This window comes from Microcaecilia unicolor, chromosome 2 (assembly GCF_901765095.1).
Source record: "Microcaecilia unicolor chromosome 2, aMicUni1.1, whole genome shotgun sequence".
Taxonomy (NCBI): Eukaryota; Metazoa; Chordata; class Amphibia; order Gymnophiona; family Siphonopidae; genus Microcaecilia; species Microcaecilia unicolor.
The window spans coordinates 304,105,822-304,132,784 of record NC_044032.1 but is presented as its reverse complement, the minus strand read 5'-3'; positions in this window follow the sequence as shown (position 1 = coordinate 304,132,784).

Sequence of the window (26,963 nt, the reverse complement as noted above, 5' to 3'; positions counted from 1 at the left end):
CCTTAATGGAAACTGAGGACGCCCATCTCAAAAACAACCATATCCAAGCCCTTTGGTTGTGGGAGGAGCCAGAATTTGTAGTGCACTGGTCCCCCTGACATGCCAGGACACCAACTGGGCACCCTAGGGGGCACTGCAGTAGACTTCACAAATTGCTCCCAGGTGCATAGCTCCGTTACCTTGGGTGCTGAGCCCTCCAACCCCCCCCCCCCAAACCCACTCCCCACAACTGAACACCACTACCATAGCCCTAAGGGGTGAAGGGGGGCACCTACATGTGGGTAAAGTGGGTTTCGGGTGGGTTTTGAAGGGCTCACATTTACCAGCATAAGTGTAACAGGTAGAGAAGGGTAATGGGTCTGGGTCCGCCTGCCTGAAGTGCACTGCACCCACTAAAACAAAACTTGGGCGTCCCTTTCGATTATGCCCCTCTTTGTGTCATCAGCAAATTTAGGGCCCTGCTTATTAAGCGGTGCTAGAGGCCCTAATCTGTATATTCAGTGTTGCTATCTATATAGGTAGTGGTGCTGAATAACTGTATTGGCCAGTGACTGTGCAATAATTATCTCTTAGTTAAGGCCTGCTATTCAGCCAGTCAAAACTAAGATGCTCTTTTAGAAAGCTAGCATTTTTAGCTCACAGTAAAAATCAGTTGGAGGTAAACGCTGAGATACCCATAGGAATATAATGGGTTTCTCAGCATTTACCGTCAGCTGATTTTTACCGCGAGCTAAAAACATTAGCGCGGCTTTGTAAAAGACCCCCTAAGTGCATAATTTATCTGGGCAGCAACTCAGTATTGCTGCTATCCTTGACTCACCCCTAACCCATGTATAATGATTTAAATGGGTTGATATTATCTGTGTAACTTTTAAATATATAGATAATAGGGTTATAAATTGGCTAACACATAACTCTCTTTGAATATCTATGCAAACAATATCCAGCTTCTAACTGTCTTTGAACCTAATGAATCTCAGGCACTTAATGAATTAAACAAAGGCCTGGCTATTTGCTCAGAAGCTCAACTTAAACCCAGTTCACTTCCTGAGATGTAGTTTGTTTCCCAAATTATAGTCAAGGACTTGTGTTTACTAGGCAAGCTTCCCAAACGTACAAACATTCTATACATGTTATTCCTGGGATTTTGGATTTTTCCAAGTCCATTTAGTAGCGGTTTATGGACTTGTCCTTTAGGAAACCGTCCAACCCCTTTTTAAACTCTGCTAAGCTAACTGCCTTCACCACATTTTCCGGCAATGAATTCCAGAGTTTAATTACACGTTGGGTGAAGAAAAATTTTCTCCGATTTGTTTTAAATTTACTACACTGTAGTTTAATCGCATGCCCTAGCCTCCTTAGTCTTTCTTCATAGGGAAGTCGTCCCATCCCCGCTATCATTTTAGTCACCCTTCGCTGCACCTTTTCCAATTCTACTATATCTTTCTTGAGATGCGGCGACCAGAATTGAACACAATACTCAAGGTGCGGTCGCACCATGGAGCGATACAACGGCATTATAACATCCTCACACCTGTTTTCCATACCTTTCCTAATAATACCCAACATTCTATTCGCTTTCCTAGCCACAGCAGCACACTGAGCAGAAGGTTTCAGTGTGTTATCGACGACGACACCCAGATCCCTTTCTTGGTCCATAACTCCTAACGTGGAACCTTGCATGACGTAGCTATAATTCGGGTTCTTTTTTCCCACATGCATCACCTTGCACTTGCTCACATTAAATGGCATCTGCCATTTAGCCGCCCAGTCTCCCAGTCTCGTAAGGTCCTCTTGTAATTTTTCACAATCCTGTCGCGAGTTAACGACTTTGAATAACTTTGTGTCATCAGCAAATTTAATTACCTTGCTAGTTACTCCCATCTCTAAATCATTTATAAATATATTAAAAAGCAGCGGTCCTAGCCCAGACCCCTGAGGAACCCCACTAACTACCCTTCTCCATTGTGAATACTGCCCATTTAACCCCACTCTCTGTTTCCTATCCTTCAACCAGTTTTTAATCCACAATAGGACATTTCCTCCTATCCCATGACCCTCCAATTTCCTCTGTAGCCTTTCATGAGGTACCTTGTCAAACGCCTTTTGAAAATCCAGATACACAATATCAACCGGCTCCCCTTTGTCCACATGTTTGTTTACCTCCTTCAAGAATTGAAGTAAATTGGTCAGGGTGTGGAGGGGTGCCATGAAAAATTGCTCTGATACGAAAGGTGCCGTGAACTGAAAAGGTTTGGGAACCACTGACATAGGGTATCCACAATAGTGCTGTTGAGTTCTGAATAAGGATAAGAAGTTTGATCATGTCAAACCTTTATTAAAAGTACAACATTGGTTGCCCATTAATCCTAGATCCGGTTTAAAATTTTGATCTTTGTCCATCATGTATTTTACTGTGGTGCCCCTGCACCCGTTGCTAACATGTTTGCCTCCTATTCCCAGGGCTGGATTTAAGATTTTTGGTGTTCATTAGGAAGTACTAGTAACAGATCCCATTGAGTGAAGGGTGGGTGGGGGGGAGGCTGTGTCAGAGATCCAAAAACATAGGAGAGCAGACAAGAAAAGCAGAGAAAGGCCATGGTGCTACACTCATGCCCCTTTGAAGCACCACATGCGCATGGCCCTATAGTAAGCAGGAACAGGATCCTCTTTGGTCTGGGCATTTAGTGAATTTGGCACCTTAGGCAAGTGCCTTTGCCTAAATATGGGCCTGCCTACTTCCTCCCCTCACTCACTCAGATTTTTAAACTTTCTCGAGAATCAGTCTTGAAATGACAAACTGCATTCCATTTGCATTCTAGCTTCTTCTTTGGAACTTAATACTTCTTGAGCTGGCACTAGACAACTCCTCCAAAGTAAAGTAGGATTAAAGACTGTTTTTTTATGTTAGCATTTGAACCTAATGGTCCTGTTTCAAGTGTTTCATGTAAATTTGAACAGTCTTCACACTGGCCATTGGATGGCAGTGCTAGGCCAAGAAAAATGCTGGAAGACCTACTCTTACCAGTGCTACCTTCTTTCTATTTAGGTATTGTATTGCTGATATTTTTTTTATTGTACACCACTTTGGTATATAAACTAAACTAAGCATATACTATTTCCCTGAGTGCCTGTAGTAAAAGTAGAGATGTTAAATCAGTCAGTGTGAGTTTAGCTTGGCTGTAGGTAAATGATTAGCTTTTAAATAAACATACAGTAATAGGGGGAAAGAAGGATTGTTCAATCTGATAAGGGGAAGCTGCTGTCAAAGGAATTTGCTGTTAGACTGGATTCTAGATATTTTAGTTAAAGAGTTGCTAAGCAAATTGCAGCATAGTAGAATGTATCCAGATGCCATTTCCTGGATTCAGGAGACACAATTAATTCACCTATGGGAAACACCAGTCTCACTCATTAACTAAAAGATGCCGCTTTTGTTGTCATTTGACACAATCATGATCTTGACACGCTGAATCACAAAGGTAAAAAGGGAAGAGTTTCTTTGTTGGCAATAATCACTCAGAGCAGAAAACTGCACTGAGAACCTTTTGCTATATTTCATATTAGTTTCTCTCTTGGATTAACACTTAAGAGGCCGGATGCACAGAATACTTTTCTCCTACAAAGAGGAAAAGTAAAATTGGTACAATCAGAGGGGCATAATCAAATGCGAATGCCTATCTCCATGGGTGTCTATGTCCGAAAACGGGTACGTGAAGAGGAGGGACAGACCGTATTTTCGAAAAAAATGGATGTCTTTTTTTTGTTTCAAAAATACGGTTTGCACGGACCAAATGCCATGGATTTGTTCGTTTCTGAGCTGGGCGTTTTGTTTTTTTAGCGATAATGGAAACTAAAACCGGCCAGCTCAAAAACGTCCCAATCCGAGCCATTTGGTCGTGGGATGGGCCAGGATTCGTAGTACACTGGCCCCCCTGACATGCCAGGACACCAATTGGGCACCCTAGAGGTCAGTGCGATGGACTTCAGAAACAGCTCCCACATGCATAGCTCCCTTACCACGGGTGCTGAGCCCCCAACCCCAACCCCCTCCCCCAAAACCCATTACCCTCAAATGAACAACACTACCATAGCTCTTAGTGGTGAAGGGGGCACCTACATGTGGGTACAGTGGGTTTTGGAGGCCTCCCATTTACCAGCACAAGTGTTACAGGTAGGGGGGATGGGCCTGGGTCCGCCTGCCTGAAATGCACTGCGGTACCCACTAAAAGTGCTGCAGGGACCTGCATACACGCAGGCCTCTAGGACTTGTTGCTGCTATAGAACCTTGGCACACCAGTTGACACCTGAAGACTAATGTCTCCGAAAACGTCCTTTATTGGAATAAGCACGTTTACTCACAGTTAACTGCAGATCAGAGGTTGTGCCCCACTGGCAAAGAGTCTCCCTGGTACTGAGATTAGCAGTAGGTCAGAGCTGGCAGAATGCTGTACAATGCCCTCTTTCAGCAACATTCAAGGGAAGAACTAAGTTCCGTAACGTGGCTAACACATGAAAGGGATCTAAAACTGGCTTACAAAAATGGCCACTACCTCATGGACTACCAGAAACAAAACAGGGCACACTCTGACCCAGTAGGCAGAGGGAAAAGCACCATGGGAGTAGAGCCTACCAACTACCAACATCGTGAGCATTTAACACAAGCTAGTGGAATCACGGAGCCCAATACCGTACACCCACCACAATGCATTGCTGATGTGACTCTGCAGTGCGCATAACAGAAAAGGTGTCACACTCACCCGAGAGCCACATCAGAACCAGGGAAAGGCTGTCAGAGTATAGAACACATTCTGCTGTCATGGAGGTGGGTACGGCATTTGAGGGCTGGCATACAGGCTGGGAAAAAAAGTTTGGAGAGTGAGTTTTTTTTGGTGGGAGGGGGTTAGTGACCACTGGGGGAGTCAGGGGAGGTGATCCCCGATTCCCTCCGGTGGTCATCTGGTCAGTTGGGGCACTTTTTTGGGACTTGGACCTATGCCCCACTCCCGCCTTCACCACGCCTCCAACACGCCCCCGTCCACTTTGTTCGTTCCTGCGACGGAGTGCAGTTGAAGACGACCAAAATCGGCTTTCAATTATACCGATTTGTTCGCCCACTGGAGAAAGACGCCCATCTCCCAATTTGGGTCGAAATATGGGCGTCTTTCTCTTTCGAAAATAAGCTGGTCAGTGTCCTAAGGAGGTCATTTTTTATAGGTACTTTCACGAATATATGACAGAAAATAGTAACATAGTAATATACAAAACAAAGGTAGATAAAGACCTGCATGGTCCGTCCAGTTTGCCCAATAACATAAACTCATAGCATATGGTATGATGTGATATAACTCCCTAACTACTGGAATTGCTGCAAAAAAGTCCATAAACTGGACTTGAGAAACATCCACTGCTTATTCCTGGGCTAAGTAGCATGGAAACTATTATTCTTTTGGGATCCTGCCAGGTAGTTGTGGTGTGAATTAGCCAATGTTGGAAACAGGGTACTGAACTTGATGGACTTTTAGTTTGTCTTAATATAGCAATGCTTATATACTTACATAGCTGTACTTATGCAAAACTTTTATTTTTTTTTTTTTTTTTACATAGGATGGGTTGATGGTGCTGATTGCTAATTCTTCTGCAGTTGTTCCATTAGTATCTCATGAACAGGAAGTGAGACTACATCTTTCAGAGCATCTAAGATACTTCAGTACCCCTAGAGGTTTTGTTCTAGGGTCTGGATTTTCCTGGGTTGGTAATGACAGCTCAGCTGCAACCTTTTGAAGACATTTCAGATATGATGCATCTTCTGACTGGGACTTGTCTAGTTGGGGGGGGGGGGGGGGGGGGGGGGGAAGAATCGGACTATAAACCCCAAGAGACAATGGTGGCATGAACTCTAAATCTAACTCCCAACCCAACTCCAAATGCCAGCTTTTATCTGGAGTAATATCTATTTTCTGAGCATACAGATGGACATGGCAAAGAGGATAGCTCTTATTCTTTCCTGTTCATATTGAATTGAGGAACAAGGTACCAATCTCTCCAAAGTTTCTGAGAAGTTCTGAGAGAAGAGGACATATCTGTGGAGGTAGCATTACAGTTGACCTTAATTAGGTGTGAATTAAGGTGTGAGGAATTAGAACAGTTGCTAAGGTTACTAATGGCAATCACAGGATTTATTTGAAGTGGTCTTCTTAGAATCCAAACTATATAGAGAGGAAAGGTCCCACTCAACTTTCTTTCTGAGAAGTTCTGAGAGAAGAGGACATTATTTTATTCTGAGCTTGGTAACTTAAAGATTAGGGTTTAAAAGAGGAATTGTATGATATTGATAAACACAGTTAGGGGTCTGTGCTGGGACCGCTGCTTTTTAACATATTTATAAATGATCTAGAGATGGGAGTAACTAGGGAGGTAATTAAATTTGCTGACGACAAAAATTTATTCAAAGTTATTAAATCACAAGAGGATTGTGAAAAATTACAAGAGGACCTCACGAGACTGGGCGACTGGGCGTATAAATGGCAGATGACGTTTAATGTGAGCAAGTGCAAAGTGATGCATGTGGGAAAGAGGAACCCGAACTATAGCTACATAATACAAGGTTTCACGTTAGGAGTCACCAACTAAGAAGGGGATCTCGGCGTCGTTGTTGATGATATGTTGAAACCCTCTGCTCAATGGGCGGCGGTGGCTAAGAAAGTTGATAGAATGTTAGGTATTATTAGGAAAGGAATGGAAAACAAAAGTGAGGACGTTATAATGCCTTTGTATAGTTCCATGGTGCAACCGCACCTCGAATATTGTGTTCAATTCTGGTTGCCACATCTCAAAAAAGATATAGTGGAATTAGAAAAGGTACAGAGAAGGGCGACGAAAATGATAAAGTGAATGGGATGACTTCCCTATGAGGAAAGGCTGTAGCGGCTAGGGCTCTTCAGCTTGGAGAAAAGCCAGCTGAGGGGAGATATGATAGAGGTCTATAAAATCATGAGTGGAGTGAAACGGGTAGATATGAATCATTTGTTTACTCTTTCCAAAAATACAAGGACTAGGGGGCATGCAATGAAGCTACAAAGTAGTAAATTTAATATGAATCGGAGAGATTTTTTTCTTCACTCAACGTGTAATTAAACTCTGGAATTTGTTGCCAGTACGCGAGTAACCTTAGAGCAAATTACAGACATGAGGACTGGGAGCCTATGTTTGGTGTTTTGGCATGGTCTGCAATCTGGGAGGGACTGATCCAATCATGTAATTTTCATCATAAGCAAAAGGAGCGGGTGAGTGAGGACCCTGGGGAGGCTGGACACCAGGGATGTAAATGTGATGGAGAATCACTTAATTTGTTGTTGTTGTTTTACCTGGTAGACTCATGCCTACTTGAATAGCAGCTTGGAATGTGGGGGTAATACCTTCCCAATTAAGCGATCAAAAGCTTTTGACGGATTTGAAACATCATAAAATTGATATTGCTTGCTTGCAAGAGACACTGCTCTCGGATGCAGAGCATGCTAAATTACAGCGTTTTTGGTGGGAGAGGTGTTCTCAGCTTCTTCTCAGAGTAAATGGGGAGGGGTAGCAAGTTTTGTTTAGAAAAGGGCTGCCCTACAATCTTCTATAATGACTAAGGGTGCAGAGGGGAATTATTTACTTTTACTTGTCTGGTTCCAAGGTACAGAATTTCTATTGCTAGTCCTGTATGGCCCCAATCAACATGATCCCAATTTTTTTCATTCTCTGCTTCAACATTGCCTACAGCATAGTTCATTACATTTGATGGTCTTGGGAGATTTTAACATGGTCTCAGATCCCTCCCTGGATTGCTCAAATCTGACCTCATCTCATTATAAAGGACTATGAGCAAAGACTTTTGCCAATTTCACATGTTCCCTTAACTTAGTTGATGTATGGCACGCGTTACACCCAAGTGAGCACGATTTCATTCACAGATCGCGGGCACAAGACTATATTTTAACAGGAAGTGCGTTATTTCCATCTATTTTGTCTGCGGTGATAGGCCCAGAAGAGCTTTCCGATCATGCAGTAATGTGGGTTGACATGGAAGTACAAGCGGACGTGAGAGGAGGTGTGGGCTGGTGCTATCCTTCCTACTTGCATACAGATACTCTTTTTCAAAACTTTATTCAAGAAAAATGGGCTGACTATGCCAATAATAATGTGGTACATGTTGATCAGGCATCTTTATATTGGCCTGCTTCGAAGGTAGTGTTACGGGGAGACATAATAGCATACATGCAAGCCTGTAAGAAATGGCTAGCTGCTGGCATATTGCAGTTAGAATCCCAGTTAATAAAAACCAAACAGGCTCATATTAGGCACTCTACCAGAGTTACGTTGGTGTTTACAGGCTACTCAGGTTGCGCTTAATACTATGCTACATGAGAAAGAGTCTCACGCCTTGTTATATTGCAAATATAGATTACATTGTTTTGGTAACTGCCTGGGTAAAATGCTCACTTGGGTTATCAAGACTTGGGGCGGGCCATGGTCAGTGACTGCATTACGTGATTCACACGGTGTTCTCACTAATAACTTGAAGAACATGGCACAGATCTTCACAGACCATTTTTCTTCCCTGTACACAGCAGAAACACCGCCTGACCCTGAAGAATTAACAGCTTATTTGTCTGTGCTAGGCCTTTCCACATTGACTCCACAAGAGATAGATATCCTGAATGCCCCCGCTGCAATTATCGGAGCTACAAACAATGGTTAACGCTTTGAAGCTGTGTTCTGCTCCAGGCCCAGATGGCTTTGCAGGAGAGTATTACAAAGCACTTGCTCCCCAGGCGTTGGGGGCATTATTGGTTTATTATGATGATGTAATAGAGAAAGGATGTTTTCCTATGCATGCTAATACTGCATTGATAATGCTCATAGCAACACCCGGTAGGTCTTCTGAAAATGCCAGCTCATATCAGCCTATATCCCTTTTAAATGTAGATGTTAAAATGCTTTCCAGGATATTAGTCGAGCGACTAGCCAAATATCTCCCTAGACTGATTGGACCTGAAGCAAGTGGGATTTGTTCGCTGGACCAACTGGTTCACAATGTGCGCTGTTTGCTGTTGGCGATGGCTCACTGTCAAGACACAGGGACACCATCTCTGATTTTAAGTCTGGATGTGGAAAAGTCTTTGATAGAGTGGGATGGGATTATCTATTTCACACTTTGTCACATATGGAAATTTCAAGGTTGGTTACCTGCAGACAGTCAAATCTTTGTATACGTGCCCAGCGGCCTGTCTACTGATCAATGGTCTTAGGGAACTAGAGTTTCCCATTTCAAGAGGTACTAGACAGGGATGCCCCCTCTCCCCTTTGCTCTTTATAATATTGTTAGAACCGTTGATATGGAAACTTTCCTTATTAGATGGGGTGAAGGGGGTATCTCTCTCGGGTCATCATATTAAAACTCTAGCATATGCAAACGATCTGATGGTAGTACTAACGGATCTGCTCAAATCTCTGAATAATTTACTTGCATGTTTGCAGCAATTTGGGAGATATGCGGGCTTCTTGTTGAACTTAGATAAGTCGCAAACACTTTCTCCTTTACCTGATGTTCAGGGGCGCTGGCAAGAAGATTTTCCTCTTAAGTGGGCACAAGGTTCGCTTAAATATTTGGAGCTACAGATTCCTGCAGATCTTTTCCAATTATATTCACTAAATGTTCGGGGGTTATTGAGCAAAACCCAATAAAGGTTCAGGTCCTTGTTCCCATATCTTTGTTGGGTCGTATAGCCTTGTATAACATGTTCATTGTTCCTAAATGGTTGTATATCTTTCAACTTTTACCATTGTTTTTGAAGTTATCTGATGAGAGAAAGTTCTATGGACAGGGGGAGGTCACGACTTCCCTTCTCTATCTTACACATTCCAGTGGAGTATGAAGGTTTGGGACTGATAAGCATGCACCACATAACCATAGCAAGCGGTATGAGGCATATCAATGACTGGTTTTGTTCCACACAGGATTATTCTAACACAACTCTAGAACTTCAGTTGTCGCCCAAAGTCCATTTTAGCAGCCTTTTACATACGGCGGGGAGGGGGGGGGGGGGGGCTGTTCCAAAGGTTTTGAAGATCTCCTCCATAATGCTCACTGCCAAAGCCATATAGAGATGAATTTGTCGTATACATCAATTTTCTGCAGGGTGGACACCTTTCCCTCCCTGTTTGTAATAACCCGGCCTTTGCTCCAGGTCAACTTTATCCTACTTTTCGTCAATGGCAGAGGCGCAGAATCATTTATTTACTGCATGTGGTGACCTTGGAAGGAAGACCTAAATCATTTGGCGACCTTCAAAAAGATTTGCTCTTTCCGTACAGGGATGTGTTTTACTATGTTCAATTGAAACATTATGTATGATCTTTACCGGTGGGAGGCGCTAGCAGAAGACATGCAAGAGGAGCTTTCAACAGCATTTCCTTGGAAGCACAACAAAAAGTGCCTCTTTCCTTTCACCACTGACACATTAGAGACACTATTCCTGAACTGGATTATAATGGTCTGCTTGCGTTGTGGCAGAAAGACCTTTGGGTTCATTGAATTGGTGCAATTTAAAGGGCACATATTAAAAATTCACAAGCTGTCATCTTCTGCAGTATATTGGGAACCTCCAATACAAGTTTGCATTGCACTTATATGTCTCCCCTTGCAGGGCTTTCCTCATAGGATTCTCTCCATGGGGATCCTGTTGAAATGCGGAGCCGATGGCGCAACATTGGGACACATGTTTTGAATGTGCTCCGTCACAGCGTGCTTTTGAAAGGCAGTTTTACTTCAAGTCTCCAGGATTGTGACAGGTGGGATGGCATTACAATTCTGCACTTTTGTTTGGTTTCCCCAAAGTTGGGGCCACCTGCCCCCTGGGGTTTGTATCCTTTGTGGTGAAAGCAACAATAATAGTGAAGGCAAGTCATCTTGTCTGAGTGGCTATCCTACAAAAAGCCTTCAATTCAACAATGGCGCTCCCGTATGATTCTTTTGATGAAACTAGAGCGACTAGAAATTCGAGATTTGCCTCTTACCGCAGGCGACCGATTTCAGAAATGCTAGAGTCCATTTTGGAACACATTGAGGGGCATAATCGAAAGTGGGTGGCCATCTCCGTGGGTGGCCATGCGAAGGAGCGGGACAAACCGTATTTTCGAAAAAAGATGGGCACCCATCTTTTTTTCGATAATACGGGTTGTGCGGGGCAAATGCCTAGGATTTGGGCGTTTTTCAGCTGGGCGCTATCGGTTTTCAGCAATAATGGAAACCGAAGGCGCCCAGCTCAAAAACAAACAACTCCAAGGCATTGGGTTGTGGGAGGGGACAGGATTTGTAGTGCACTGGCCCCCCTCACATGCCAGGACACCAACTGGGCACCCTAGGGGTCACTTTTACAAATAAAAAAAAAAATAGCTCCCAGGTGCTTAGCACCCTTCCCTTGTGTGCTGAGCCCCCCAAGTCCCCCCCCAAACCCACTGCTCACAAGTCTACACCATTACCATAGCCCTAAGGGATGCAGGGGGGCACCTACATGTGGGTACAGTGGGTTTTGGATTCTTTTGGAGGTCTCAACATTAACCAGCACAAATGGAACAGGTGGGGGGGGGGGGGGGGGGGGGGGGGATGGGCCTGGCTGGTATATCTGTCCAAGGCTGACTGACTGCGAGTAAGGCCCTGTGGCTTCTTACCAAATAAAAACACCGCAGAATACTACTGAACAGAACAGCCAAGTCAACCCTGCAAGTGAGCCTGATCTGCTCTCCAGTACGCCTGCAACCTAGGGCATGACCACCAAAGATGACCCATAGTGCCTTTCTCAAGAGAACCCTGCCAACAGTATGGTGAAGTACCTGGAAACATGTGATACAGTCTAGCTGGAGTAAGGTACCAGCGATAAAACACCTTGATAGCATTTTCCTTAATGGACACTGCAGTGGATGACTTCAGTAATGCCTTTTCTATAACAAACCACCCCCAACTCCCGCTCCCAGTTAAGTCTATGAAGGGTATATGAGGAGACTTGTTTACACAAATAAGAGTATAAACATGTAATAAGACCTTTGGTACTCTTAGAATCTTCACACAAGTCCTCCAAATAAGTATTATTTTGCACTACACAGATATTCTGAACTTCCTATGTATAATTTCTTTGTAAGAGTCCATTGGGTTGGAAGGAATAAAACAAACTCTTGACGTTTTATTTTCTATATTTATTATCAAACTGTACTGTGCTCGCAACCTTCAACAAATGAGTCAAGGGCTCAGGAAATTCTAAGGAAGATTTAGAGAAAGCCAGAAAAGAATAGAGTAAAATAGGCTCCACAACAGAAATGTAACCCCCCCCCCCCATTATAAAGAGTCAGACACTGAGCTACAAATTGCCCAATGACAGGAGAGAGATTTTAAGACCCATCCTGGATTTCTAACAACCAAATCTTATTGCACCATAGCATTTGTATCGAGTGGCATAGCCAGAATTGACATGTTGTGTGTGTGTGTGTGTGTATGTGTGTGTGTGTGTGTGCGTGTGTGGGTAGGTGGGTTGGGGGGCAGACAAAATGAGGGGCACTAGGAATATTGGTGTGAGTAGTGCTTGGTATACTCCTAAATAATGCCTTAACGTGCACTTGATGATAGATTTCTAAGTAAACAGTCTATCCTACATCAAACATAAACCCTATCATAATTATGGAAACTTTGGGATCCTTTTACAAAGTCGCAGTAGTGATTCTCGGCCTGGGAAATGTGACAAAGCTCATTCAGTTCCTATGAGCTTCATTGCATTTGCCACATGGGAATCACTACTGTGGCTTTGTAAAAGGAACCATTTGAAAACATCTCAACATGCATCACTGTATCCTGCGAAATAATGGTACATATCCTTCAACTTTTCTTTTTAACAAATATAAACACCTTAATAAGCTATTTTAATAAAACAGGTAAATACTTTTAAAGTAGTAGTTTAAATGTGTAGCCTAAAATCTAATATAAAAAAATACTGACCCCTAACACTACACACTGGACTATGTAGCTGTTAATTTAAATGTATATTTTGCATCCACAGAAATCCTCATAGCTCCACCTGTAAGAATGAATGCGAAGGAGAAAAACGGCATTTCTCCAGGAACTTACCATACAAAAAAAAGGGTTGATTTTGGTGTAATCTCAGTAAAAACAGAGATCTTTTCCAGTCCCAAGTAAAATGTATCTGTAATACAAAGCCTTCAAAAATCATTCAGTACTTATAGAGCTAATCTTCTTTACCATAGCACCACTAACACAGAAATAACACAGCAAGGACCATACCTAGGATAATGCAACACAATAAATATTGCAGTCAGGCCTAGAACATCAATACACCTACTGAGAAACCGAACAAGCTGAATTATTACAGATGCTTAAACAGAAACTCCATGCAAACAGACTACCCGACCTCAGTCAGAAACCCTGAACACAAATACACCCTTGCCAGGTACAAAATAAGTGATCTCAAACTTAAAATATGGATACATAGATAAAAATTAAATTTAAACCCTAAGAAGCCACATTCTGCAGGCAGTGCAACACTAAAGAAAGAGAAATAGAAACAGCACCTTGTACTCTTCAAACTATAAAGAAAGCAGTATAAATTTACTGTAAAACTGACATTTTCCATTCACTGAATTAAGAATAAAATTTGTCTTTCTACCTTTGTTGTCTGGTTGATGTTTTTCTTGTCCTATCATGTTTGTCTCAGTTTCCAATTTCTGCTTTCCTCTAGCTTTTCTTAACTTTTTTTTTTTACAAGAACTCCAGTCCATCTCCTACTTCTTCAATTCTTCTCCAATATCCATCCCTGATTTTGATCTTTTCCTTTCAGCTTTTCTTCATTTATTTTTCCATCTTTCAATCTGCTCAGACTTCATTCATTCTTAGTATTCAATCTTCCTTTCTTTTTTTTTTTTTACCACATCTACCTACAGCTTTTCATTTCCCTCACCCCAACTATCCCATTCTTCTTCTTGTTATTTCTGTTTTAGTGCTAATTCTCCCCTCTTCCAGCACCTTCTCTTTTTATTTCCTCCGTTCTGTACAGCACCCTCTTACTCTATTTTCACTCCTCTGACCAGTATCTTCTCTCTCTTTCTCTTACCCCCTTCTGTCCAGTATATCCTCCTTCCCTTACCTCAATCCAGCATCTCTCCCTGTCACCCTACTCCCCCTTGAATCTAGCATCTCTCCATGTCCCTCACCCCTTCCATATCAGTATCTCCCCTATATCCCTATTCCTCCCATGTCCAGCATATCCCCTCTCTCTCTCCATCCTTGTCCAATGTCTAGACTCTCCATTGTTTTCATATTCCCCCTCCCATTTCCACCCTGGACTCCTTCTATGCCACACTTTATCTCCCAGACCTCAATGACCCACTCATTGAGCCCCTCTTCGGTGTTCAGGGTCCACTAACATTCTCTTCACTTTTGACCAGTCTTTCCACAAAGCCTGTTGCATTTTGTGACTTACCAAAGAAATAGCTCTTGTAGTATATTCTCATTTTTGCACTATTTTTCCATATACAGGATAGACTGCAGGCTGGTGGATAAATATAAAAAAGGAATATTTTCTTTTGCAACCTAAGCCATTAAATTGTAGGTATCAGAACTGTGTGAATTGTGATAATATGGTACAGATAGATTGAATTAGTTAGCCCAAGAATTTTTACCTTAACCACTGGTGTTACATATAACACAAATTTTGTGATTAATTTGAGTAAATGGCCATGTGGACTTGTTAGGATAACATTTTCAGAAAATGTAAAATATGTAAATATAATATTAGCAACACTAGAGCATAGTCGAAAGAATATAGTCACCAAATCACAGATTTAAAATTGTTTATGCTTATTTCCAATTTAATATACCACTTTTTTTTTTTTTACAAAGAAAGCAAGACAGTATACAATAAGATGAGGAACTGGAAACAGACCAATTATCAATAGGAATGTTAAGAAGACAAAACATAAACTGGTGGAAAGGGAGGGGGAGGGAGAAGCATGGACGTATAAAGTTGTCATGTCCTCTAGGTAACAGAATCCCCATAGGCCTTGGACAAGAGATAAGTTTTCAAGGTAGCTGACAATTCCTCTACATCTTTTTAACCTTCTCAAATAATATACTATTTATTTCAGCATCTCTTCAAGCTATGGCTGATCATCTAGTGAACGTTTTCAGTCCAAAGTTAATAAGATTAGACAATCGTTCACTTTCAATACTTCAAATAGGGCACCTACTGAATTGTTAACAGATAGGATTGGTGAAATAATTCCTGGGGATAGGTTTTGGACTAAGTTTAATCTGGAATTATCCAGTTGCATTGCTACAACCTTAAGCAAACTCTCTTATAAATCCTGCTCTATAGGCTTTTGTTCATTTTTCTTGTTAAAGTGCGTTCCAACAGACATTTTGTTATGGCTAACTCTCTAGGCGGCCCTGTCTCCAACTGCTTTCCATCGCAGGGACGGCCAAAGTTCAAGGGGCCGTATCGGAGGCGTAGGCGGGACTTGGGCGTGCCTAACACATGGACGTCCTTGACCCATAATGGGAAAGAGAAGGGCGTCCCTGACGAGCACTTGGATGACTTTACCTGGTCCTGTTTTTCTTACGACCAAGGCACAAAAAGGTGCCCAAAATGACCAGATGACCACCGGAGAGAATTGGGGATCATCTCCCCTTACTTCCCCAGTGGTAACTAACCCCCTCCCACACTCAAAAAATATCTTTCAAAATATTTTTTGCCAGCCTCTATGCCAGCTTCAGATGTCATACTCAGGTCTGTGACAACAGTATGCAGGTCCCTGGAGCAGTTTTAGTGGGTGCAGTGCACTTCAGGCAGGTAAATCCAGGCCCATCCCCCTCCCTACCTGTTACATTTGTGGAGGAAACAGCGAGCCCTCCAAAACCCACCATACCTACATCTAGGTGCCTCCTTCACCCATAAGGGCTATGGTAGTTGTTTACAGTTGTGGGTAGTGGGTTTTGGGGGGGGGGGGGGTCAGCAAACAAGGTAAGGGAGCTATGTTCCTGGGAGTAATTTATGAAGTCCACTGCAGTGTCCCCTAGGGTGCCCAGTTGGTGTCTTGGCATGTCAGGGGGACCAGTGCACTACGAATGCTGGCTCTTCCCATGACCAAAGGGCTTGCATTTGGTGGTTTCTGAGATGAGTGTCTTGGTTTCCATTATCGCTGAAAATCAGAAACGACCAAGTCTAGGGATGACCTAAATTTCAAGATTTGGGCGTCCCCAACTGTATTATCGAAATGAAAGATGGACATCCATCTTTTTCGATAATACGGGTTTCCCCGCCCCTCCATCGGGACGTTTTGCGAGGATGTCCTCAACAAAACTTGGGTGTCCCTTTCGATTATGCCCCTCTTAGTGAATTTAGTATAACTCGATGTGTGCTAAGTTGGTTTGCAGAATTTCTAAGCAAAAAATCATACTGTGTGAACAGGGCAAACTGCATTTTGTCTTTATGGCAAGCTTTATGTGAGCTCCCCCGGGGCTCCCTATTTTTAACTTTTTTATGTAATGTGTATTTGAGTTCATTAGAGTCAACACTGTCTAATATAGGGGTCTCTGTTCTTTCTTATGCAGATGATATATTCATTCTGAGTCCTGTACTTGAACACCATAGCAAAACCATTCAAAAATTGAAATTTATCATCTCATTAGTTGATAAATGGACCAACACTAATTTTCTCAAATTAAATAGACAGAAAACAAGAATAGTTTGGTTTGGGGATTTTGAATTCTTAACTATCATAGAAAACTATCAGAGAAATATTACAAATTGGAAATAAATCTAGGGAGCTAGGAATAATCTTGGACTCCAGACTTATGTTTGAAGTTCAAGTAGAAGATCTGGTCTGGAAAACTTTTTTTAGGTTGCGACAGCTTCAGATTATATGGTCCCTCTTACAGCCAGAAAACTTTAGAACGATAGCACAGTCCATTCCACTACCACAACTAGACAATTGAAATATTTGTACAGCAGTATTTTCACTAAACTATATAATATAAGAACATAAGTGTTGTCATACTGGTCTGTCAAGCCCAATATCCTGTTTCCTACATGGCCAATCCAGATCACAACTTCATGGCAAGATCCTAAAAGAGTAAAACATATTTTATGCTGCTTATCCTAGAAATAAGCAGTGGATTTTCCCAAGTCCATCTTAATAATGGCTTATGGATTTTTCTTTTAGGAAATTATCTAACCCCTTTTAAACCCTGCTAAGCTAACTGCTTTTACCACAATACAGAGCTTCTCCAGAATACATCTGTAACATTGAAAGCGTATCTCCTTATTTATATTTATGTTTATTATAAAAATTAAATATACCACCTGACATACAGATCACGGTGGTTAACAAAACTTTAAAATCACAAATATGAAAGAAAAAACAATCTCACAAGAGACTCAATCACCAAGATATACACACAGAAATATTTTCTTCCCATTAACAGTCCTAGTAAATCCTTATATCCAATTTTTCAATAAAATGAAATGCTTGGTGAAAATAAAAACTTTTAATCTTAAACTTCATTAAATTCAATTCCGCATGTATATTTTTTGGTATAGTATTTCATAAGGAAGGCACTAGGCAAGAGCATGCTCTTTCCTTTGCCCAGTCTCCCCTTGCTCTAGTTCTTGAGGGCACTACCATTCTAAAATCTTGCATAGATCTGAGTACCCTTTCTGGAATATATAATTCATAGAAGGCCTTATAAGTTAAAACAAGAATTATAAAAGAAACTCTAAATTTAATAGGTAATCAATGATAGTGAACAAATAAGGGAGTGACATGATCATATTGGTGCTTATTTCCCAAAAGTATAACTGCCACATTTTGCAGAGTTTGCAGTCTCTTTAAATTGTTATCAGATAGGCCTGCATAAATCACATTTGCATAGTCTAATTTTGCTATTCTATTCTATTCCAATACTTCTATATCACATTAACCATATACTTCAAAGTGGTTTATAGCAAGACTAAATATCTTAGGGCTTCTTTTACAAAGCCACACAAGCGATTCCAGTGTGGCAAATGAGAGAAAGCCCACAGGAATTGAATGGGGCTTCCTCTCATTTGCTATACCGGGAATCGGTAGTGCGTTTTTGTAAAAGTGGCCCTTAATCAGATATGATTTACAACTTTCAATCAAATTAGATTTCAAAAAGAATAAACCTACACAGTATACAAATAAGTTTTCAAGGTCTTACGAAAAAGACTATAATTGGATATCAATCTTATAGATACTGGTATACTATTCCATATTTTTGGACCTTGAAATGAGAATGAATGTTCCCAAATGGATCTCATTTTCATTTTTCTTATAGATAGAATGTTGAGTGTCAGATGTTTTTAACATCTCAAATGTCCTTTTAAACCTGGAGATGGTACCATTACTGACTTCATGCCATAATAGTGTTTGGAAGAATGGGAAATTATCGGACAGTTGGCGACTGGGCTGTGGAGTCCCTCAAGATTCTTCACTTTCACCACAGCCCTTTAATGTTTATATGAGTCAATTAGGAGGCTTTCTACATTCATTGAATATTTTTTATTTTCATATGCTGCTGCTAGTTTTTGTTTTATGTCCAGTTCAGAAAACTTTAGAAAGTACATTTCTGTTGTTAAAAACAATATATACAATTGATTGAAGCTTGGGCATTTTCAAATTTCCTTAAACCTAATACACAGAAGACTAAGGGCCCTTTTTACTAAGCAGTGTTATAGTTGCAGTAACATTTTTAATGCGCGTTAACCATGTACATGCCTTCAATATCCCTATAGGTGCCTACATGGTTAGCGTGCGCTAAGTGTAGGCGCATTAAAAACACTAACATACCTTAGTAAACAGGGCCCTAAATTAGTGTGGTTTGGAGACTATCAAAAACTTTCCTCTGAAATAATAAATCTTTCTTCAGATATGTCTTTAAAATTTGATTCTAAATCCAAAATACTTGGTATAATTTTGGACTATAGACTTACTTATGAATATCAAATTAATGCACTTGTGAGAAAATTCTTCTTTCAATTACATAAACTTCGAGTAATAAGATCATCTCTGAGTTCATCTGGATTTCGAATAATTGCACAAGACTACTTTAATCCCACTACTTGATTATTATAATTCACTGTATAGTAATATTAATAAACATAACTATATTGGCTTCAGCTTTTGCAAAATAGTGCTGCTCTATTAATTTATGGTTTGGGAAAATTTACCGTCTATTTACTAAGCCGTGCAGCAATGCCAACACAGCCCATTCACTTTGAATGGGCTGTGTTGGCATTAGCGCACAGCAGCTGATAGCACAGCTTAGTAAACAGGGGGGGGGGGGGGGGGGGGGTTAAATGAAGTCAGTCCTTGTTTGGAAAATTTACATTGGTTAAGAGTGGAATTTCATATTCAATTTAAAATTGCATATCAAATATATAAATGTATCACTATCTGGCACTAAAAAAAAGCCGAAAACCATTTTAATATCATCCCTCCAATTCCCATTTCACTCAATCTAAAAAGCAATAAATCATGATCAATGCCATCAAATGCTGCACATATGTCAAACTGCAAGAGTACTACCTCTGCACCCTTAGATAAGTAATGTTTTATCTCAGTTTTTAATACTATAAGCATAATTTCAGTACTATGCATAGCACAAAATCTATGTTGAGAGAAATGTAAATATGTAGATTCTTGTAAGAATTAGGAGAATTGGAAGTTTTGACTTGAGTTAAAGCTCTATCTACATTTTTAGGTACAGGAGTCAGAACAATTGATACTAACTCAGTAAGATTATACCTTCTGTTAATTCATTATTAATAAATGAAGTAAGGCAAAGCAAAATTGAAGAAGGAACAAAAGCTAGATAGAAAGTGGGACAAACATCAAAAAGAGCTTCCTTTTAGCTACTGTTCCAAGAGTCTTCTCAATCATAGAAGAAGATACTGTAGAAATGTGTCCCAGGTTCTGTCTGCTGGAATTCCATCTACAGTTTTATTCTGTCATCCAATAAATTCTTGAAAATTATTATAATTGTTCAAGACAAAAATCTGTCAAATTGTATTTACTTCTAATTGAAAATAATTTGCTAACTGTTCTGCAATGAATCTGATACACTTTTACTTCTACCAATATTAGTCAATTCTGAATAAATATTAAAAAGTGTCTTAGAAGAATTGTCTGAATCTTATCTCTTTATCAAATAATTGAGTTTTAGTCTCTTGAAAAGTTTTCTTATATTGTTGTACATAATCCATCCAAATCTGATCATCATAATCATCTCTAGTTTTCTTCCATTTCCTCTCATACTTTCTACAAGTTATTTTCAAAACCTGTAAGGTCTCTGTAAACCAAGGGTCCTCAGACTTCTTATTTTTCAGTTTTCTATGTACAGGAGTAAACTTATCTAGAGTTTCCTCCCATGACTGAAACATAATTTGTGCATTTGTAGAAATAGGTTCTAATATTTCAAACACTTTTTTCCAAAAACTGTTTTTCTCAGGATATTTACAAGACCTAATTTGGTTTTCTATCCTCTTATTTCTCCCTATATTCTTTGCATTTTCAGGTATTCTCATATAAGAAGTAGCAAGATAATGATCTGTCCATATCAGCGGTTCCCAAGAGATGTTACCCACTAAAGGTTCAACACCGTTATTATCTGTATATGCTATCAAATCTAAATATGACCCTTATTATGAGTTGTATTAATAGGGCACAACCGTAAAGCCAAAGTATATAAGAACGCCTTAAATTGACAAAATGGAATGGCGTCATCTATCAACAATACAGGTAAAAGAGTATGTAATGCTTCTTCATTAAACAAATATTTTAAAGATCTTAACCTCTGTAAAATCACAAAATCCTCTTTCAAAACTTTATTAACTTGGTCTTCAAAAGTTAACTGTGAGGCAATAGGCACCCCCAAGTATCTGAAACATTCTACTGGGTTCATTGCGGTTCCAAACAATGTTAGTATCATAGTATGCCTATCATGATGTCCTGTAATCCAGCATACTGTAGTTTTCTGAACATTCAGCAAAAGATGATGTTCAAATAACCACTCTGATACTGCATTTAAACTATTCTGCAGCCCAGAAATATCCAGGATTTGTGGGTTTGCTCGCACTATAATTAAAATATCATCAGCATAACAAAACAGCTTAAACCAAAACTTTAAATTAAAGTCAACAAAGGATTTAAGAATTTATTAAATAACATCGGGGACAATGCAGGTGGTTAATGAATCTACATTGATTGCCTATCAAGCTGAATTTAAATTTGCATGTCTAATATTTAAGAGGCCCTTTTACTAAGTGGTGGTAAGCTCTAACATGTGCTTACCATACACTAAACGGCAGTACCACGGGATGCCTGAGTATATCCTGCAGTAGTTCTGGGATTGGTACATGCTAAATTCAGCTAAAAAATAGGTTTTATTTTGAAGGTGGAGAGTATGCGTGCCATGCACTATTCAGGTAGGATGAATAAATCACCATGCATTGCCTGATTAGCACAGGATTATCACATGAACCCTTACCACCTAGTAAATAGGTGGTGCTAAGAGTTCACGCATTAATGGCCATTTGGAAATTAGCGTTTGACCATCAATAGGGAAATACAAATTGTGGCCACTTTACAGCCATGCTTAAAGTGTCCTCAGTTTGTGGAAAAGCCTCATGCTACCGATATCGCAGGCCATTTTTAAATGCAGCTTAGTAAAAGGGCCCCTAAATCTTTGGTTTGTGTTCCATTGACCTTACAAACTTATTAAATGTATCTAATAAGTGTTTAAATTCTTGTTCCTTAACATCTTTAAAATTAGGTTATCCTACAGTAATACATATTTGGTCAAAATTAATGTTAGAACATTCATTTGCTTATCAAGGTGCAAAGAACTGGAAAAATATTCCATTATAAATTAGACAGAATCCCTCATATTTTCAATTTTGGAAATCTTTAAAGACTGATTTTTTTTCTCTACATTGGAGGTTGTGGGTTCCTTTTACTAAGGTGCACTGAAAAATGGTATGCGGTAGCATAGGCGCAGGTTTTGGGCATGCGCCAATCCATTTTTCAGCTTGCCTGTAAAAAGGGCCTTTTTAAAATTTTTGCCGAAAACAGACGTGCAGCAAAATCAAAATTGCCACACGTCCATTTTGGGACTGCGACCTTACCACCAGCGATTGACCTAGCAGTAAAGTCTCACACAGTAACCGAGTGGTAATAACCTACACGCATCCGATAAGAGCAGCCAAAAAAATTATTTTTTGGCTGCGCATATCGGACACGCGCCAAAAATGAAATTACCGCAAGAGCCATGTGGTAGACACACGTAGACTCCATTTTGGCATGTGTTAGACACACGTAGACTCTTACATGGCTTAGTAAAAGGACCCCTGTATGATTTAAACTCACTTGTATCACATTATAGGTTTATTGTTGTACTATCGCTTCATTCTGTTGAAGATGTTTTTACTCTGTAATCCACCTTGAATCTCATTTGAAATAATGTGAAATAGAAGTCACAGAATAGAATAAAAGGTATGATGACTAAAGTTGTAGTTGTGGTGGAAGGAAATTCAAAAGGGAAGGCCCAGAAAAAGAAGGTGCTATGCCTTGTTGAATCCAAGAGGTAGAGACAACAGGAGGAATGAACAGCCTGAAATCACTAGTAAAATGTCAGATGTGGAGAGTAGAGAAGAGGGTCAGGTGGAATGCAAGATAAATAGGGCATCCTGAAGCAAACAATTGCAAAGAAGGTAAAAGAGGCGAGATTTTTGCAGCAATGAAGTCTTTCTGGAGTTTTCATCTGGATACTGGCAGTAATTCTTTAACTGTGTACCTATACTGAGGCACTCAGAAGGAATCTGTGTGGTGCTCATCCTATAAAGGAAAGTAGGTATCTGCTTTATAGGATACTAATGTAATAGCTAAAATATATTTCTATAATTTAGGCACAAGAATTTATGCCAACCATAGAAGTTCTCACACCTAACTGTATAAATTACATGTGTGAGTCCCACCCATGCTCTAGCCAGACTCTACCAATATGTTCATGTTAATTTATTTTTGATATACTGATGATCAGTTTTCCATCTCAATGAATGTGTATGCCTACCTGTAAAATATGTGCTATTTAAGATATGTGGATGTTTACAGAATAGTGCTTAGGTGGAATTTTGGCATTTATCTACATATGTTCGCACATGAATGTGTATATGCTATTATTTTAATCATTTACATGTTTAATTGGCATGTAAATATTAGTACCCACTTTATTGAATTACTCCTTGTATCACAGAATGAGTTTGATGGAGAGCATGGTATCTATGTAAGATATGCTTATATTTACAGAATCCAATAAATATAGTATCACTTCTTCAATGGAGGGGGTTCCAAGTATATATCTCATATGATACCCAGCTCTCACAACTATTCAACATATTTTCACCAATGGTAAAGGATATTCATATCTTGTATAGGATCCCTCAGATGTCTCTGTCACTACCACACAGGCTTAATAACATGAGCCAGGCACTTTTATGTTGGGCAGATATTCCTCATTTGATCCATTTTACTATCAAAACACTCTTTAATATAAACTCTTCATTTCTTAAATATATATCCTTTTTACTTTTTATTCTTTCTCTATTTTTAAAATATATTCAAATGTATTCAAAACTGAAGCACTTAGCTTTTAAAACGTGGTCTCAATATATACTCCTTCATCTTCATTTCAAAACAGGTCATTCATCTTGCAGAGCATATTACCGACATGAATTCACGTTTCACAACTAGTGCTGTATCAAGGTCTATCTCCTCAATCGAGCCTGGAAACAACTTCCTGCTTTCTTTTTACAGAATAGCACTTCAGGCAGAATTTCGGCATTTTCCCACATAAGTGCACATATATGCACTTATATGCCATTATTGCAATCATTTACACCCATAACTGGTACGTAAATATTAGCATCAACTGTATAGAATTACCCCTGGTATACCATTAGTGACGAACACAATTTCTCCTGTTTTATGAAATGAAGATAATGAACTCATGCTGTCATTGTCAACAAAAATGATGAGTGAGTCAACTGACTGGGGTAGCATGAGTCATGACAAATTGTACATTATGTTTATTTGAAACTTGATATACTGCCTTTACATAGAAAAAGATCAAAGTGGTTAGCAACATAAAATGTAAAATAACATAAAATCAAATCACGAAAAAGAAACGCCATTATAAATAGAAAAGTAAAAAATCATCAAACAAAGAAGAAATAAAGAGAAAAAAACATTTAAAAAACCTAATATGCATACAATCCAAACAGGAATAAGCTAGTCAAAGCTAACAAACACTGGACTGGAAAGCTAATTGAAAATAATGAATTTTGATTTGTTTTTTAAACTTTGCCAAGGAGAGTTCAGACCTAATATCTATAGGTAAACTAGTCTAAAGAAACAGGGCTAAAAAAATAAAATGCAGAATTCCGTGTTGACTCATTATTTATTTATTTATTGCATTTGTATCCCACATTTTTCCACCTCTTTGCAGACTCAATGTGGCTTACAGAGTTATTTTTGTTACATAGAGAGTAGCAGAATCGAGAGTTAACAAGTGGATATAAGAAGCAAAAACAATATTGATAGTAGGTGCAGGTGTCATAAGGTAATGTGGTTGAGATTTGAACAAGCAGATATAAGCAAAACATTTCTGATATTAGGTAATCGTTCATAATGGGTAGGTGGAGATGCCATAGATTATAATGTAATCAAGTTCAATAAACAAATGTAGACAAACACATTCCTGGTAGTAAGTAAGGTTGTGATGTATTACATTGGTAGTAGCTGATCTTATTGGTATGCCTTGTTGAATAGGTGGGTCTTCAGGGATTTGCGGAAGTTGGTTAGTTCAAAGGTAGTTTTTAAGATGCGTGGCAGTGCATTCCATAGCTGTGTACTCAGGTAAGAGAAGTTTGACGCGTGCGTTAGTTTGTATTTTAGTCCTTTGCAACTGGGGAAGTGAAGGTTAAGGAATGTACGGGATGACCTTTTAACGTTCCTGGGTGGTAGGTCTATCAGATCTGACATGTAGGCTGGGGCATTTCCGTGGATGAGCTTATTTAGGGGATGATAATACAAGACGATTGGCACCAAGTGAATGAAGAGTATGAGAGGGGGTACAGGGAATAATTAAAGAAGAAATATATGTAGGATTACCAGAATCTAATACTTTAAAATTAAGAACCAAAATCTTAAACCAAATATGATAAGAAATAGGTAACCAGTGAGGTTTTAGAAATAATGGGGATACAAGATCAAAACATTTCACCCTGAATAGCATACTTTTCAGCACTTATTCCTGTGTTTGAGGTTTTCAGTGATATTCAGAGGAGCTTTTACTCAACAAAGGGTGTAGTTATCAATTGATTTTACCACTAACTCGTGCTATTTTAGCACAGGTAACATTTTATGCAATAACCCCTAGTTAGTAATAACTGAGATTCACACTAAAATAACACATCTTAACAGTAGTCCATGTTGATAACTTCTACCCCATGTTAAAAAAGTCCTTCAATAGGGCTCTTAAACAGACCTGTGGCTAACCGATGCACAAGTACTTTGATTACTGTATCATTAGCAAAGTTTGGAATTTAAGGAAACTCTAGATATGATTGTGGGTCCTTGTAACTAATAAAGGATTTGATCTCCATAGTGCATGAATGAGGGGCACTATGCTAACTCTTGTAGATAAGATGAAGGCTAAAAGCAAACTCATAGCAAAGCCATTAGTTTATGGGGAGACAATGAAATCCTTCACAGCACGTTTTTTTGGATTTGTTTATGGACTATTTCATTATTACTGATTGATATGGAAGAAGAGGGTTTATCCATTTGGGGATTGAATAATGTGCATTTATTAGGGTTAGTCAGAGGGTTGTCAGTGCTGTGGTAGCTTTGGTGATGAAATGAAGACATTAATGCCCATGTTTTCATGGTGAAGCTAAAAAAAAGGGTGATGTCAGTGGTGCCACGTTTCCTTCAGCTTTGACAAAGTTGAGATGTAAAAATTATTTTTATATTGCAAAGGGGTATTCAGCAATGCATGATAGATTATTTCTCCTTTGAGGATAAAGTAAGTAATTGATTTCAGAAGTAAATAATGTATGTAGGTAGGTATGAGATATATGATATTTTTATTTGGATTTTGCTCATATATTTTTCAGTAGTAGCTCAAATTAATTACTTTTATGTACATGAGGCATTTCTCTGTCCTCAGAGGGCTTATAATCTAATTTTGCACCTGAAGCAATAGAAGATTAAGTGACTTGCTCAAGACCACAAGGAGTAGCAGTGAGATTTGAACCAGGCACCCCTGGAGAGCAAGCTTAGGGGCCCTTTTACAAAGCGTTGATAAGCCCAAAGCGAGCTTACTGCTCGCTAAAAGGGAAGTTCTGCCAGGCTACCGCAGCAGCCTGGTGGTAGTTCTTACACCCAGTGTGCATCATATCCGGTGCTACAAAAATATTTTTTTCTTTGTAGCGCCGGTGTGTACCTGGTGGTAATTGGGCAGTGCCGCGTGGTGCCCGGTTACCGCTGGGTTAGCACAGGAGCCCTTACCACCACCTCAATGAGTGGTGGTAAGTGCTTCACTTGCCACATGGCCATTTCCTGAACCCCCCCCCACCCCAAAAGACCTGGCTTTTACCATGGTAAAAGGGTGACTTGGCGCAAGTCAAAAACACATGCAGATGCCAGCACAGGCCCCCTTTTGCTGCATCTTCGTAAAAGGGGCCCTTAGTGCTCTAACCACTAGGCTACTCCTCCACTCCCAACATGTTGCACTACTTACACTTTGCTCCCATCTATGGTAAAGATGGGCAATGAAT